This window comes from Mus pahari, chromosome 2, assembly GCF_900095145.1.
Source record: "Mus pahari chromosome 2, PAHARI_EIJ_v1.1, whole genome shotgun sequence".
Classification (NCBI taxonomy): Eukaryota; Metazoa; Chordata; class Mammalia; order Rodentia; family Muridae; genus Mus; species Mus pahari.
Window position 1 is genome coordinate 14,613,076 of NC_034591.1, and position 13,838 is coordinate 14,626,913.

General features: G+C 42.0%; 1 protein-coding gene across 9 annotated transcripts in view; it reads left to right on the forward strand.

Annotated features, from left to right (window-relative positions):
• Magi2 (membrane associated guanylate kinase, WW and PDZ domain containing 2) overlaps window positions 1-13,838 on the forward strand; it is a 1,405,204-nt gene that overhangs the window by 643,861 nt on the left and 747,505 nt on the right. For 2 of the 9 annotated variants that reach the window (XM_021191618.2, XM_021191617.2), the window contains exon 1: window positions 9,065-9,707. The exons of 5 other annotated variants lie outside the window; for them this stretch is intronic. The gene's annotated coding sequence lies outside the window, so the exon portion shown is untranslated. Of the gene's footprint in view, window positions 1-9,064; window positions 9,708-13,838 lie in introns of those variants that run through there. 2 more of the 9 variants (XM_029534896.1, XM_029534898.1) reach the window with 1 other exon arrangement.

A 13,838-nucleotide genomic window follows, 5' to 3' on the forward strand; every position in this document is an offset into this window, starting at 1 on the left:
CTTCTTCTTCTTCTTCTTCTTCTTCTTCTTCTTCTTCTTCTTCTTCTTCTTCTTCTTCTTCTTCTTCTTCTTCTTCTTCTTCCTCCTCTTCTTCCTCCTCCTCCTCATGGAGAAAATGAACAGTTATATTTGAAAATGAATGGCAATGATTTGAATGTATTGAAAAGTGAAAAAGAGAAAGAAGTGATTGAGGCATGTTACTTTATTAACATGTTACTTTTTCCTTTTATTTTGAAAAATCTTTTCACCTCCAATTCAGGGGTTTACAGGTTAAATTGACATCTGATAAGTAGGCATAATTATTCTCCCCAAGTCGGCAAATGCCACAAGTCGGGTTGTTTCGTGGTTTCATAGATCCCATTGTACAATATTAAGAACCACATCTCTGCCAAAACAGGCATCGTTTCCCCTGAAGCTTACATGACACTTATAGGACTGCTCACATTCTGTGAAATATCATTGCAAGTCATTTAATTAAGGTTTGATTTCTTAATAGCTTCATTCCCAGTTTCTGTCCCAGAGGGTGGCAGCATGGCAGAAGGAAGAACCTGGGGCTTTGTGTTCAGAGGTGTTATCAATCCTGCTCTGTCCTTTTTGCCTTTGACCTTGGGGTAAAAAAGTCCCTGAGGATCTCCTTGAAGAGTTTGATTCTTTCTAAAACTGGGGGTTATGTGCCATTGTGAAGATAAAATGAGGCAATACATGTAGAGCACAAAGCTCTGTCTCACAAAGTCATGGGTTGATTTGATTGGACGCCCCAACCATTATCACAAATGGATGGGATTCAATATGGAAAACTCCTCAAGAAATTTTTAACTTAATTTTGTTAAATCTGAACCTATAAGATGCACTATCTGTTAAAAAAGCTTTGTGGCTTAAAAAGTTCTTTGGCAACCAGTGTCAGATTAGGGCTCTGGAATAAGAGGCTTCAATCAAACCTCTCTCTATTCTGCTCTCATCACATCTCCTGGCCTGTGAGTAGAACAGGCAACTATTTCTTCTATTTCCTTTCTGCCAACTCCTCTGTCTTTGTTTTTCCCTTCATCTCTTGCTCCATGTGGGAATGGTTTTATTACATTGCTCTGGTGCTTCAGGGAAAGTTTATTTTTAATTTTACTTTTGAGAAATGTTTTTATTGTAAGAAATGGCACAAGCCATCAAAATTTAGACAAAAATGTGTCCCTTCCTAAGGTGACAATTACTAATTTACACAGTCCATTCTATTGAATGTTGATGGTTTTTATGAAGTAAGTCAACAGTAAGAATCCTGAAAGCTGAGTGGTTAAAGTGAGAGGAAAAGGAGAGGGGGTATAGGAAACCATGCTGCTTATGACAGCTTATGTTTGTCTAGACTCAGCTCTTAGCCAGGTTTTTCTCTGAATGCAGGAGAGACCACTGACACCCACGCAGATCTAGCTCATTGTGTTCACACGGTAATGTAGATGAAGAGTTATAGAAAAGTCTGATCCTGTGGAGGAAAGCAGAGATCGTAAGTCACCTTGGTTTGCAGAAATTAGAATTGGCTAACTCATCAGGAGGGCAGAAAAGCAGTTCCAGAAAGGACAGATATCAACAATGGAATGCATTTGTGCCCATTCTGAACAGAAGTCTCATCTTGTGCTTTGCTTTGGCAGTCAAGTGAAATGTGTCTCAAATAGAATTTTAAAACATAGAGAATTTACCTTCTGAAGACTTGGAAATGATCTTATGTGAATGCTACATTTGCATAGTTTTATTTGCTGTGGACTTTTGTCTTTGTTTTCTCAGCCAGCACTGATGATTGAACATAGGTCTTGCACATCCTAGCCAAGGATACTACAACTGAGTTCGATCTGCAACCAGTGTATATTGCTAACTTATGACTTAACTCAGTGAATTACTGTTGGGGAGGAAATTTTCTCCTGTGGAACTTCTATGTTCAAGGTATATTCCTGAGACTTATGTATTGAGAGAAAAAGCTGGCAAAGGAGAAAGCATTTCACATCTTTACTTTATGTACTGAAAGGTATGTGTATATAGGTGTGTTTACTTTGACTAGGGCATCCATTACAACACCAAAGTATACTTTATATCAAGGTAATTGGTTTGGGATATACAAATTCATGAGCTGAAAGCCAATAAAATAAAACATTTTAACAACGGTCATGGAAGCTAGCATTTATTGCATCACCTTCTACAATGACATGAGAGTTATAACAGTGATGGGGTGACCATGGCAAAGTAAATGATAGTGGTGATGGTGACTGTGGTGGTAGCAGTAGCAATAATGGTGAAGAGGGCAATAACCATGAGGGTACCAATGCTAGCTGTGAAGGGATGGTGATGGTGATGGTGAAGATGATGGCGGTGGTGGTGATGGTGGTGGTGGGGGTAGGGGGTCCTGTTGGTTGTGTTGGTGATGAAGATATTGATAGATATGAGTTGTTATGGTTAATGCTTCATAACTCTGTTCAACTGATAGCATCACTTTTTTTTTCCAGATGAGCAATTTGTCTAGTGCTACCCCATGCAGAAATGTTAGAGTTGCTAAATTGCTGTGTCTTTGCCACTGAAACAGATTAAAAGGCTTTTCTTAAGGCACCTGCTTTGGCTTTAGGACAAAAGAAAATCCCAAAGCATGAATTCCCTGCATTTTGCTTTTCTTGCCTTAGAATGGGATAATCAAACCACTCCCTGTGACAATTATGGATACAAGCACATATATATAACTGACTTCAAGCACAGCAGCATAATTTGACAGTGACTGAAAAATGCATTAATTTGACATAAAGAGTCAAAAAGAAGTGAGTTGTTTCTGATGAAAATTGCCATGTACCCTACAAGGCAATAAAAGAGGAATTTATTACAGATCCACATTCTGCAAGTACTAGTTACATCTACCACCCCCTACATTGTAACACAGACCATGTAGTTGATACTCACACAAACTAGTAATGGTATAATTACCCACTACCCAGATCAATTCATATAATTGAAAAAAGAAGGCAGGCTCCATGACCCTGTCTATGATAAACCTTATTCTCAGGAAAAATTAATTTTCTTGTTGTCAAAGAAGATCTATAATGCATTTGGTTTTGACTTCACATAAACACAGTATCAATCTACACTCAAAAATGCACTTAAATGACAATTGTGCTATATATTTAAAAGAATTTCTCTTTGTTAGTAAATATTTTAGATTATGTAGAGATATTCCATAGAAACATTGGAAGTATTAAACAGAGAAAAGGCAGCAGCTTATAAGTGCAATTGATTTATTTAAAAAAAAAAAAAAGAATTAACATTTAGCTTATTGCTAAAATACAAGCATTGGCTTTTGTAAAGCATGTAATTTCTAACTTTTGCCTTTGAAAAGCATACACTACAGTCTAATAATGAATCAATATATATTGTTCATGATTAGTTATATGGAAGGTGGCAGTGCTTCCTAATTTGACTGGTAGCATAGCCCTGTGTTCCGGTTTGGTTTTTGATGCTATGACAAAATAGAGACAAAGTAATTTGGGGGAAAGGAATTATTTCAGCTTAAAGGTTGCAGTCTCTCAGGGGAAGCCAAAGCAGTAGCTCAGTACCGGACTCTTCAGGAGGAACAGAAGAAGAGCCCGCGGAAGAATACTACGTATGGCCTGCTCAGTACTCTTTCTTTCCTATAGAGCCCAGGCTTGCCTTTTCAGTGATGATTCTGCTCACAGTGTGCTGGGTCCTGCTGTGTCAACTAACACTTAAAAAAATGCCTCATGGCTATGACACTCTTTTTTTTTTTTTTTTTTTTTTTTTTTTTTTTTTGTTTTTCGAGACAGGGTTTCTCTGCGTAGCCCTTGGCTGTCCTGGAACTCACTTTGTAGACCAAGCTGTAGACTCAGAAATCCACCTGCCTCTGCCTCCCGAGTGCTGGGATTAAAGGCGTGCGCCACCACCGCCCGGCATGACACTTTATTAATTAATATGATTGAAAAGTACATTTAATACTGTACAGAGTCAATGGTGCCATCTCACCAACTTCAAACTATCTTTGGAAAAAAAGCAAGAATTTCCCTTCTCTCTTGTTAATAGAACAATAGTGTTAAGAGATAATAGTGTTTTGTATCGGTTTATAATAGCTGCAGGCATTATGTCAAGTTCCAAGCATGGCTTGTTATTTCACCTCATGGTGAAACTCTAAGGCAAGACAGGGAACTCGGGCAGCAGAGGCTGAATGACCTGCTTTTGATCGCCAAGTTCAAAAATCACAGACCCCAGTCAAAGCCCGTCTAGCAGGTGATAATGAGCCTTTAGTGGGTGGGAAGTAGAGTAGAAGGCAAAACAATCACAGCACTGGTGCCCTGATTGGATCTGCCACTGCTGTTTAGTGTGCAGAAGATTAAGATATGTAGTTAAGCATGTTAAGATATGTAGTTAAGCATGTTTTCCAGGCTGTGGTTGAGTCACAAAGAGGAAACTGCTCTTTACAAGTTCCTAGATCTTTGGTGAAGCATTCAACTTCTCCAAATGCTACTTTCCTCCATGGTTAAATGGTGCTGACAGTACCTCATAGAGCTATTGTCAGAATTAAAGATGTTAAACCCAGGCTTAGTTCCCTTAACCCACATGTTGGCTCACAATCATCTGCACCTTCAGTCTTAGGAATTCAAACCTCTTCTGACCTCCACAGGCATGGTAGTATATGGCAAAGTACTTATAAGCATAAAATAGAGATAAATTTTAAACAGTTAAATGCCTTTGGACTAGGAGGAAAGTGCTTTCTTAGTGTCAACCCTCTGACTGCTTAGGCTGCAGTTGCCTGCAGAACACAAGTATAAACTAAAGGAGAGGAGAGAAACGGGTTCATATGCAGTGTGAGTAGGAAGTTCTTGAAGAATAAAAGCAGACAAAAAAAAGCAAGGGGTGTCAGGTATGAGACAGTGGGTCTGGCACACCAGTAACAAAACCCTGATATAGTTAGCATCAGTAGGCAAGCTAGGAATGTTCTCCTGGTCTTACAGGACGGGGAGATTGCACAGTATTGCCTATATGTTAATATTTGTGGTGAAAAATACACACATTTACTTCACATCGTTTTGAAAAGTTATCTCAGCCTTCCTAGAAAAATCCAATTTAAATTTAAAAAGCAAGTCTCTCATTTAACTTACAAGGGATCCTGAGTATAAAATTTGATCCTGTCTTCCTAAGCCAGTTTTCCTTAATACTGCTTAGTTTTCCTATTACTTTCAGTGTCATATGTTTCTTAAGTATAGAATTCAAAATGAGATCAGCATCTTTCAACTAGTTGCTCCTTGGGAGATCTGCATTTCAGTGTGACATTCACAGCCCTTGAGGATGCAATCCTTTTGACACCGCCTGATTCAGGTTCTGTGAGGCTTGCTTCTCAACAGCTTCTGGGACCTTTGTCTCTCTTCTACTGCTTACTTGATCTTCTCAAGCCTTTCTCCCTGAACAATTGCATCTCTCACAAACTTCGGTTTGTCTGCCCTGCTGTGACCTTCTTTGAAGACCTTCACCCCCCCCCCCAAAAAAAAAACAAACCTGAATGTGGACATGTGAATGCAGCTGGGGCAGACTCCCCCATCTAGTCTTTCTTTGTGACCTAAGAGACTACAGTAATTGCAGCATCGTGTTCATTGAGAACAGGGTCTCCAAGCAAATACAGTTTGGAGGCAATAGAATAGCATATTGGATTATATAAGCCACAGAATGAAGTTGGTTAAAAACAGAAGACAGAATGAAAAGATGATACAGTTCCTGAGAAGCGAAGACGAGGGGTTTGCTAGTGGCCAGGGGCCACCCAGACCCAGCCTGTGCTTTGAGGTGCTCAAGCACTCTGCAGTCCAGCCACCCGACCCTGCACAAGTCTCCGTGTTTGCTTCCCTGCTGGCTTGCTGTGCCTGTCATCATGGTGCCCTCTTCTCGGCTAGATAAGTAATACACCCAACAGCTCAGTTCAAATCCCACCCTTTTCTACTGCTCTTCCTACCACTAAGGAGAACTGTCTTCCTTTTCTGAATTCCCACAACACCTTGTACCGTAGACTGCTATTTCTATTTTATGCTAATGGTACCCACAGTTTAAGTATTTCAGGTGGTTTGTGTTGGGCCCTTCTGTGCTTAGCCGTGTGCCCAGTATAAAAGGATTTGTTTAATGAGTAGTGTGTAAAGAAGTGAGCAGACTTGTGGACTTATTTCACCCTATGTCAGCAGTTTGGAAGTAGTAGGAGATGGTTTAGAACATTGACTCTAGTTAGTGGCTATAATATTTTTATTAATGTGTTTCTATTTTAAGTTAGCACCTCATTGAGAAGCTTGGATAGGCCTCTTTAAATATGACTTTAGTCAAATAACTAGAAGACTAGATAAATATCTTTTAAAATATCAAGAACTTAAACTTTGTTTTAAGGTAACATTTGGGCTAAATCCCACATGCTGTGTAATACAATATAGAAGGCCCAGCTCTCTCTGATCACTGGCAGCACCATGCATAATATACTCAAGGAAATTGCCTCTATTGCCAAAGAGGAATTTTTTTTTAAGGCTAAGAATAAACAAAACAGAACAAAACAAAACACACTAAAGCCAAACTGTGAGCGAATTTGGAACTAAAACACCTAATGCTAAAGGGAAAAAAATATAGAACCAGCCAATGTGGTTCTAAGAGACTGTGAGCTCAAATCCTTTCATGTTTTCATCCTGCAAAATTTTAGGTCTTCCTAAATTTGTCTAAGCTGACTTACTTTTCTGCAGAGAGATATTTTTTACTGTCCAATGTTTGTATGCCAATTTTTGTAGCACAAACTGAAGTTAATTTTGTAGCCGGTTAGCATATAATTTATTTGAAAAAGCTCAAATTAGATATCTCCATGCAAGGTAACACTTTAAAAATACAAAGTGGTGGATAGTTGGTACTCATTTTCTGTCTGGCTTAGAAGGGGACTGTGTGCTTTTCAGCTTGATGGCCCTGTCATTCAGGCAATGTACCCTTTCTTTGACTTCAGTCTTGAGGGAGCAAGAGGCGGTTGTATGAGAGAAATTTTTGTTTGTTTGTTTTTGTTTTTTATAGGCTATAGAAGGCAATAGGAGAGTCGCTCCCTCCCTGCATACTATGGAGCATTCTTATTATGTAGGCACCCCTGTAGGAGAGGTTCTGATGCTAAGGTCCTGTTCCCCAATTAGTTCTTGATCTGTCAGTAAAGAAGCCATGGGCCAATTGCTGGGCAGAAGCAGTAGGCAGGACTTCTGGGTCTGGGGGCAAGAGAGGAGAGATGGAGTTTGCCATGCTTCTGGTGGAGAAAAGTTGAACAGCCATGTGACCACACAGGCCACTCCTACAGGCAGGGGGTCGGGGATGTTTATCAGGGACTAGATGCAACTGAGCAACTAGAGTTCAGGGCAGGTGGGGTGGGTGGAGCTAAGCGTGTTGATAAGGGCAGTTTAATAATGCCCAGCAGTTATGCCGAGAAGGCAAAGTTGAAAATATACAACTCTGTGTCTGTGTCTTTTATCCGTGGATTAAAGGGAAGCTGTGTGGGGGCTGACGGTGGGGCCCATTCCTGGAGTTTAGGTGGGGTAGCAAAAGCTACATACAACACACCTCTATACCAAAAGATGGCAAAGTGACAAAGACTATGCAACACATTTGTTTGATCACAATTTCATGGGATGAGGAAGTCTTTAGCATAAAGGTCCAAAGCTCCAGTAAAATATGCCTACACTTAGAGTCAATAAAGCATGGACAACCATATAGAAAAAAGGATTGAGAAAACAAAGTTTGATCTAAAGCTGAGTGTAGAACCCTCGAAGCCATCTGTTAGTGTGTCTGTGGCCTCTCTCTGTAATGTGTCTTCTTGTGGTTGTGAGGCAAGACTCCTGAAATGAGACAGACTGCAGAGCCAACAAGGGGAGCAGCGGGAGGTGGTGCTAAGGTATCTAGGCTTGTGCATTGCTTTTTTTGAGAAATCAGGTATTGGTTTCTATGTCTTCTTTTGAAGACAAGAAATTCCAGCTCCTGCTGGCTTTCAGGCCAGAAGCAGGGTGGTACAATGGAAGGTGTGAGAAGAAAGACAGAAGAGACTTGGCTTCCAAGTCCTTTTGCATTCTGAGGCCCAGCACTGTACCACTGTCCCCACTGTCAGGATAAGGAGGGTTGCCTAACATTTTCCTCTCATGTTGAGCCATCAGGATCTTGAAATTAAGAATGCATAGGTAAGCCTTGGAATATAGCTCAATAGCAGGGTATTTTCCTAACACATGTGATGCTGATTTGACCCTCAGTCCCTCAAAGGCACTTATTTATTTATTAAGACCACGTGTGGACCAGCAAAGGTCCACCGGGAGTTCCCATGTGTCTCATTCTCATCTTCAGTCACTTTGTATCTGAAACAGTTGGTGACTATCATCTCGTCCTTTTGGCAGGGCCACTGAGAGCAGACAAGGCACATGTTCTACTCAGCAGTAGGCTCCCTGTTGTCTACCAAAAGTGTCATAGCAGAGGACCAACTGGGAGGAGGCTCGCTCTGTGCATCACCCCAGTGGCCACACACTTGTCTCCCACACTGTTAGTGAGACAGGTGCCTGGTTTGGCTTTGCAGCCTGGGCACTTTCCTTCCCAGGCGTCAGGGCCAGGGATGGCATAGGGAGGAGGGACCCACTACCACTGATCCATTTGACATTGAGAAACGGACGCAGAGAAGGGAGAAGTGATTTGCCCGAAGAGCTAAGTTACCTGATATGGGACCTAGTTGCACAATCAGAAACTATTGATTTCTGGGAGTTTTGTCATTTTTTTTTCTCCTTTCACATTATCATTATCTTCTATAATGCTCCTTAACTTTGGGATTATGTTAACTGAGTTGCAAAGAACAGAGCAATTAGGAAAAGTGTGTAATAGTAAAATTAGTGATTCTCTGACCCTCCACAGGAAGAGCAGTGAGGCTCACAAGTTTAAAGGAATTGTTCAGTTGGGTGATGCAGAAGGGATGCAGCCTTGTTATTAACATTGAAAAGTTTAATTACATTTCATTATACTATGCTAGCTTCTCTTAATTGCTAAAAGGGGACTATGAAAGGAAAACCGAAAAGGCTCAATCTCTAGGAGCTTTTCCCCTCGGCTTTGTAATGTAAATGTGCCCGTGTGGATATTAAAACTCACACATTCCATCCATCTCACAGGCTTTTAAGAGAAGGGTCACCTGACTTCACCTAGAGCCGCCCCCTCCCTTTCCCAGAGGAAATCCAAAAGTGAGAGACGGGCAGACTTGGGTATAGCCCAGGTTTTCATGCAGTGAGATGTAAATGACCCTGACTGAATGGGAATCCAGTGAGGTGGCTAGTGGGGGGTGGGAGAAGAGACAGGAGGGAGAGAGCGAACGCCAGAGAAGGGAGAGAGAGAGAGAGAGAGAGAGAGAGAGAGAGAGAGAGAGAGAGAGAGCAAGCGCTAGAGAAAGAGAGAGCGAGAGCTGCATGCTTCATCTTTGAGGGGAGGGAAAACAAAAGACCTCAGGAGCAGTTTTGTGTTGCTGTGTCTGGCTTCAAGAAGAAAATTCTAGACATTTATGCCGGCAAGACCAAAGCTCAGCTAAGACTACTTCTCCCAAGAAGATTATTTTATCAGAGGATGGGCTGGATCAGTACAGGTGGTTTGAGGAGACGCTGACAGAGGACCATGGAAAGGTGGGAGAGGACGCGCGGCTCCTGGGCTTCCTCTGAGCTCAGCTCCAGGTTAGTAAGCTTCAGCGGACGGCTCTGGCTTCGGGATTTCTAATCTGTCTATGTGTGTGTTCTATTTATAGCCTCCATACCCTCCTGTTCTCCAGCCCCTGGGTAAGACAGTGCCATATTCTGGCAGATGAGAACCTAAACTTGCTTTGACTCTCACTTTGTATACCGAATGCCTCTCACTGGCTTCCGGAGCTTTTGTTTAATACAGCCAGCCAGAGCCATCATGATGTCTCCTCCTGAGCCACAATGTGTGCTTCTGCCCGAGATTGTCGGGTGGCTGTTTGGAGAATAGTTAGCATTTTGCCCCACCAGGCTGCAAATGCATGTCGAAGGTATTGTGAGATGTTGTGAAACAGCAAATATCTGCTGACTTAGCATTTTGGCTTATGTCAGACTAATTCTCAGATAACCCCACCACATCTGCCTTATCTGAATTTCCCACAATTGAGTTCAAATATTATAACTTTGAAATGGCACCCCGTCAACAAAGGCACACCCCAGGTATTCTTCCAGCAACGTGTTTTACCTCCTATTGAAGCCAAAGCTTTAAAAAAAAAAAATCGTAATGTGCCTGTGTTTGGGGAGAGAATACAGTGCAGTATGATTAAATTAGGTTCAAAGCCTTTTTTTTTTCCGCCCATGAGTGGGTACAGATGTGTGTAAATCAAATACATAATTTCTCTCACTTCTGGCTTTGCAGATAGAGTGTCTTTTGTTCCAGCGTGAGTATTTCCCCGTGTTTTTACAAAGACAGCATTCCTTGTGCTTTGGTGAGAGCTGGGGGCTTGTGTGCCAATTTGCCATTGTGTCCTGGTCAAGAATCTGCTCCATTCTGAAGTAAACTGCCCAGAGGTATTAGTCAGAACGCTGCAGGAGGGTGAGGAGTGGGAGAGGAGCCTTTTCTCTTCCTGTCTTTTTTTCTCTCTCTCTCTTTTTTTTTTTTAAACTCAGAAGTGTCTAATTTCCATGATTGTCAGAGGAAAAGGGAGGACAGTTAGTTTTGAATAGGATGCAGATCTGTATTATGGGTTTGCCCAACACTCTGTCCCCAAGATGTTCAGAGCAGAGGGCGTCAGATTTGGACGGACTATTTAGGAAAATGTTCTGTGAGGGTGACTGGTTGCGTCCCTTTGGACCAAATTAAGATGCGCTCTGGCAGTGCAGGAGACACTGTGAGCTGACATTTTCTTGTGAAGCTGGTGAAAAATGGCTCCATATCTCTCCTCCCGTCCTGAGGAGATGGTCTTCAAGTGCTGAGCCCTTCGCCAGCATTGTGATTTGCCTTGCTCGCTGTCTTCTGAGAGGGACGGGCTGACTCGTGGCTCCTTTCAGTTTGCCTGCCTTTTAAAATCTCGGCTTGAATGGAGAGTGGGTGGTGACGATTTTACTTGAAATACAAACTACCCAGAGCAAAGCTAGCAGCGATCACTTCCCGGCAGTCACAGGTTTCCATTTTTAAAAGGGTAGATCAGATTTGTTGGGACATGACACGAAGTGCTTTTTGTGTGCAAGTCAACGATTTCTCTATGAAAATGTCCCTCGTGTGGCCCCTTATATTTGGACTTTTGGCAGGGAAAGTGGCAGGTAAAAACCCAGGGTCACCTGCCCATCATCTGTCTCTGAGAGTATCAAGCTGCCATTTCCTGTCCTATGTTTTTTTCTCTCTTGTGTGAATCCATTGTGCTAGGAAAGAGCTGGGTCTGAGAGTCACCAGGCAGAGAAGGAAGACACTTCTGTGCTGTCCTACACAAGTGCTTATCCAGGAATTCCTGTGCCAAGCAGGTGGTGGGGGTGGCAGGGCTGCACACCACTCCTTTGCCCCCTTATTCAGGCTTCCCTGTGTGATAGCTCCCACCAGCAGAGGCAGGATCCACTTTAGCAGAGGGCTGTGGGTGAGGGAGCATGTGTTGTTGGGGTGTGTAAAATCCACTGTTCTCTATCGCATACTGTTGCAACATGGTTCTGAGCGTGTGCAGCATGCTCCCGGGGACGGGGCTGGACCCCTCATGGATTGGGTATAAGGTGCAGTGCTAAAGAACTTAGCCTTCCAAGGAGGCCACAGGAGGGTGCAGAGGAGTGCAGCCATGTGCACACTACACAGGAAGAATTGTTCCTTACAGTCTTACAGTGTGATAGTCCCAAGCTATAGATGTTTGAAAGACCCTCAGTGCTTCCTGCACAATGCTATGGGGTAACGTTTGACTTGATTTAGTTGAACAATTGTAATGGTGCCATGGTCATTGTGTTACTGAAGGTTTATGTCATGAATACCTTTCTGGGGGGGGGGCGGTTCTGGAGCACATATATTTTCTTGGAGTCTGTTTGAAGTAATCTGATAAACGTACACGATTACTGAGGCCATCCATTGGCCCCTGCAGTGGCACAGCAGGGCTGGGACTTTATCCTATCCTGCAGAGCTGATCCCATGCAGAAGTGTGGGCATGGGACATGGTGGGCTTTGGGAAAACTGGTGAAATTATAATAGAATAATGGATAAAACTACAGACAGCACAGTAAACACAGGAACCTCAAAGTTCATGAGATGATTGACAGGTCACCCTTCTAGACTATTAGCCACCCCCTTCACCTTCTCCCCTGCCCTTCCCCCCCTTCCCCGGGGGTGCCTCGGCCTGAGACGGTGCAGGTGTGGGTAACCAGAGCTGAATGTGTATAAGCTAAGGATCAGTTTCCCCTAGTTGTTTCCAAAGCTGGGCAGCACTCGGTGCAAACTAGATATGCAGAGGAGTCATGAAGCTTTAGAACTTACAGACACATTTTGTCTTAGCAGCAGTAAGAAGAGCTAAAACGCAGAATCCATTCCCAGCACAGCGATTTTCATGGATAACCCAGCCAATCTGGAACACTCTTGCAATGAGGTGTGTGCTGCCTGAGTTTATGCTTCTCCTTCCATTGGTGGTTCTCCAACCCAGAGCCTAGGCAAGGGATCTTTTACCATTGAGTTTCACTCCACCCAACCCCCATCTCCAAGGAGTCCTTAATGAGGGCCGACAAAGAAAGAGCCACATGTTAAAATATTCTTCTCAATTTGAATTTTGAACATAAAAATATTCTTAGGAGTAAAATTGGTTTTTTTATAAGATGCCTGTGGCATAGAAAGGAAGTTGAAACAGAACAATCAAATCATAGATAAAGATATTTGACTCATATTCAGTCCTTGAAATATTTGTTAGCATAGAACTAAGAAACCCCAGAAAGTCATATGCAGTAGGGACTGGTTTCTGACATCCAATTTCTCTGTCACTTTCGGAATTCTATGACCTAAAGTTATATTATAATTGTTATTAAAAGCCTTGGTAGATGACAACATGACAGTAAATAAGCAAAGGCATAATGAAAGTCTCCGAGTTTAAAATTCTTCAGGTCTATGTTTGGTTTTGGGTACATTACCCTTAAAGTCTAAAGTCTGTCATATCACCAGCTTTTGTTGAAAGACACAAAACTTGCAGCAATCTCACTGGATCCTTGATTGCTTACTATGAAGATAACATCTTAGTACAAATGAAAAAAATTCAATTGCATTGTTATTTTGACTGTAGTAGATGGTGGGTTTTTATTTGGTTGGTTGGTTGTTTAAATTAGAATCTTATTACCTTGTGAATTATGAGTCCATGCTACTCACAGCTATCAGAGGTAAAAGCTTGTTTATATCATATCTGATCATTCCCTAGTTCTCATGATAAAGGATAGCTGTCACTCACTAAAAGGTGTGTGCTTTGCAAAAGGAGGGGGTGGTCCCCTTTTCTCCTTTACATGCTCACTGTCCTTCCAGGCACTAAGTACACATCAAATCCAAAGAGTGTGATAATGACCTGTATGGTGTTTGACAGCTTAATATCCACCTTATAGGAGAATGGTTATTGTTATGGCAAGTTTTATCCATTATAACTTAAATCAAGAAAGTAAGACAAACTTCAGAGTATTTAAGGAAACTCATATTTGTGTGTTTGAAAGAGGAAGGTCCTTGCAAGCCTTGATGAGAGGAAGAGTGTATAGATAAGAGACCACTATCAGGTCCTCTCAGCAGTAAACCAGTCCTGTAAACAACTGAGGATATTTAAGGCTGGATTTTTATAATGGTCTCCATCCAAGACACAAATTCCAAGGAACACT